The sequence below is a fragment of the Athene cunicularia genome (genome assembly GCF_003259725.1).
Source record: "Athene cunicularia isolate RWA chromosome 18 unlocalized genomic scaffold, athCun1 chr18_part1, whole genome shotgun sequence".
Classification (NCBI taxonomy): domain Eukaryota; kingdom Metazoa; phylum Chordata; class Aves; order Strigiformes; family Strigidae; genus Athene; species Athene cunicularia.
Window position 1 is genome coordinate 703967 of NW_020799123.1, and position 3850 is coordinate 707816.

Here is a 3850-nt window from a genome sequence, read left to right on the forward strand (position 1 = left end):
TGCTTGCCCAGAGCATCTCTGACATCTTTTTCCAGCACAAAGGTACTTTCTGGCAGATTGGGATTTTTCATTCTCCCAGCTAACAGGAATTTAGCAAAACTGCTGTAGCACAGTCCTCTGAAAAGGCTGGAGGGGAAAAAAATGCAGAGCTGCTGCAGCCAGGCAGCCACCCAGAGCCTTCCGCCAACCTCGGCTGCATCACCCCTGCTCCAGTGGATGCAGCGGACACCAGTACAGAGAACCTCACTGGAAAGTTCTGTAAATTGGAAGCAATGGGAGAAAAGGTTTTACAGTTCATTAGCAGCTGTGGCCAATGCTCACTAGCCTGTCTGCAGAAGGGGTGTGCTGTCCTTATGCAAAGGGAGAATGTCCCCTGCCCATTATGGCAGGGAGAGCAGAAGAAAACATGTTTAGTGTAGCTTCCCCCCCAGACCTTTAACTGTGCAAGAACATACAGGCCGTAGCACCAGCTACTACTGCTTAGGTATCTGAGAAGGCTCAGACAGTGACATGAAGCAGAAAAACAAGGAGCCAAAATCAACTGTTTTCAAGAAGCGAGTCACTAAATGTGAACAAACATATGAGCAGATTAAAAAAAACAAAGGAAACAAACTGCTGAACTGCAACAAAAAGTCATCCATATTGTAATAATCACCAGACCAAACAACTCTAAAAAGCCAAACAAAGATCAGAAAAAAATACAAGCAAATGTTTACTTTAAAAAAAAAGAAGAAAATTGCCTCCAAATCAGTACTGTCTGCTCCTTTGGAGAAGTTTGATATCTTTTACTAGGATTATAATTATAAAAGTTGTGCTTCCCACCACAAACTACAAACACACATGACCCAGCTATACAGCTGCAGAAATCCCTGCTTCCACTTTTTGTTCCGCTGCTAAACTTATATTCCACAGCACTTTCCTCTCCTTAACGCAGAGCAAAGCACCATCCCAGTATTCCAGACCATAAACAGATGCAGTAGCTGCTAGTGCTTCACCTTAATACTGTGCAAGCACCTACTTTGAGGCAACAACCGAATGTCCAGGGGAGAATTCGAGAATTCCCCCTCCCCCTCCCCAATCCCTGGCAGTTCAGAGGAATCCGCAGCCTGTGCCACATAAACATGCATATGGTATCACCTCAGGAGTTTTAAAACATTAATTCCTGTTCCTACATCTCCAGCAAGAGAACACAAAGCTGTTTCACGGTGCCTTGGTCTTTGAAAGCTAGAACTGAGCCCAATTAAATCTGACTGCCACAGTCTGGCAAGCAATCTTGACTGTTCACTCTCCCTTTAGCTCTTTTGTTCAACAAATGGCTGGTTTGGAGCACTATAGTGCTTGGACTGATTCCCCTGGACTACAGCACTCATTGCAACAGCCCAGCAAATAAAGTTTAGCATGGTGACCACCAGAAGGAGGTGGCCTGGCATGCTGAATTTATGCAGTGGAAAATAAAAATCACTGCCACTGCTTACCTGCCTTCCTCTTCGTGCAAAATGTTTCCTTGAGCATAAGCAAACAAAGAGCAAGCCAAGGCAATGGTCCCAACAATACAACCAGCAGAATGAAGGTCACAAAGGCTCCTCCAAACACCATTATCTGAGGAAAAAAAATAGATTGCCAGCAATGTATGCTGCATGCAACGTAGCACGAGGTAAATGCTGTAAATCAGAAAGCAACTGACTTGCTAAAAAAGATGCCTCCAGCAAACACACACATCTTAGGCAGGAAGATGGAATTAATACCAGCATCTTTATGACTGGGGAAATCTGCTAAAAAGTGCTGTTGAAAATAAACACTAGCGGGCTTGGGGCTTGCTTTGCTAGGAATGCAACTTATTGGCAGCAGCACCTCAATGGAAATGGTTTCCTGTTCTCTCCAGCAAAAAAACAGTCTCCAGCACTCAATGTGCATGGCAAAAAAATCACAAGGTGGATTACAAACTGAAGTTCTCTTAAGCACAAGGAACAGCCTTTCCAGATCTCACAGCTATCACCAGACACACTGCATGACCACGGAGGGCCACCAGGGTCCATGGGATCCAGCCCCAGGTCCCAGTCAGTCCGCAGGGACTGACACCGCAACCCAGGGAGCTTCTTCCCTCACATTCCCTGACAAGCCTCTGCCTGAGGTTTTGCCTGTGATGATGAGTGATACTGATGACATCTCTGCCTGGGGACTAATGTTTTTAAACGGAGAAGTACAGATGATGTGATATATCTGAATGGGCCCACATATTGTGGCTTTCCATGTCCATTTCCAGGGGCTCACTGGGGAGAGGTGAGCAAACAGCAGAGGCAGTTCTCGCTGATCTCAGAAAACTCTAAAGTTAAAAGCAGTCTTTTCTGGGCGCTCACCCCTCCAGGCAAGCATTAAAGATGATGAGCTGCCAAAATTCAAGAGCTCAGTGTGACCCAAGTTGTAATCGATTCCCCATTTGGCTGAACTTAGAATCTGGGTTTTCCAGACCTGAACAGCAAATAGACCTTGGTGAATCTACATAAATGCCCCGTTATACAATAGTTGTGTTATTTTAATATTTATTTTCCACAGATCTTGGCACAAGTACAAAAACCTACTTGAAAGTTTAACAGGCAGATTCTCTTGACCAGCCAAACACCATTATGTTGAAGCTACACCTGTCACACAAACCTCCCCGAAATGTTCAAAACCACAGGCAACCCACTCTCAAGGGGTTTGGCCTTATGAATGATGCCACTTTATATCCTTAAGGTAGCCAGAATGCCGAGAGAGCAAGAACATGCACTCTTGAAAATTCTCTTCTGGCACAAGTGTGGTTTCAGTGTATTCTGAGTAAGTATTCATCCAGAAAAGATACAGTCACCTTGTCTATATAAAATGTCCTTATTTTAAAATTACTTCTACTGGAGGAAAATACAAAAAATTTAACTACCCTCTGGAGTCCTGGGCCAAATCTAATCTGACTGATTCTCTCAACACGTGATGTGGCATTAGCCCCCTTAGCATACACCCCTGGAAATTCATCCACTGCTTCTATACGTGCCCATCGCTGCCCACGTGCTTTGTGGGGTACCTGCAACACTTGATACTGAACTTTAGCCCTTTCAAAGGACTGTGCAGAGCTCAACTGCTCTTCTGTGAGGTAGATGAGGAAAACCACAGATTTACAACAAGGAAACAAAGTGAAATAATTTGCTAATGTCAACCAGAGTGAGGTTCAGGGCATGGTCCCAGGCTTGTGCCACACTCAGGCTTTGGACTTTGGAATTGGGGTGCGAAGGTTAGACTGGCCCAGCAGCAGCCTTTAGGCAGGGCTCCTCTGTTCAGGTCCCACAGCTTCTTCCCCTCAATAGGTAGTAGGACATATTTCCATGTGGCCTTGATCTTAATCTGTGATTCAAGAAAAAAAACCACCCTTTTGGGGCCAAATTTGAGCAGAGACTCTGTTTCACACGCCAATATCGTACCTGGTATTGAAGGGTTAATGCTGACAAGCAGCGTCAGGGCAGCTGGCACTAAGTAAACAACCTGTTAATGAAACAGACATCTACTTGTAGCAAAACTTAGCACGATCGGGAAGCAGAAACTCCACCCACACCAAGGCCGCTCCCTTCGTAGCAGTTTGTCGGGTGGGCACAGCAGCTGCCGGTGCCTCTGGCGTGCCCTGGCACTGCTGCTCCCACCTCCACCATCGCCCCCCGAACCTGGGGTCCTTGAGTGCCATCCCTGCTCCTCAGCTGCCGGTTCCCGAGGCCTCGCTGCCCCACCGTCCCGCCGCTGGGCTCCTGCGCCGCATCGTGATCCTCTGCGGACAGCCCCGGCGGGGAAATCCCCCTCGGGCTCCCCAAACCCCAGCGCGGGGCGGGGG

General features: G+C 46.9%; 1 long non-coding RNA gene across 1 annotated transcript; it reads right to left on the reverse strand.

The window, feature by feature from the left end:
• Nucleotides 1-6: 6 nt before the first annotated feature.
• On the reverse strand, nucleotides 7-3822 carry LOC113486864. The gene is made up of 3 exons (XR_003399670.1): nucleotides 3450-3822; nucleotides 1476-1599; nucleotides 7-562 (listed from the first exon to the last, which is right to left on the reverse strand). It is a non-coding gene; the product is annotated as an uncharacterized LOC113486864 (long non-coding RNA).
• Nucleotides 3823-3850: the final 28 nt, after the last annotated feature.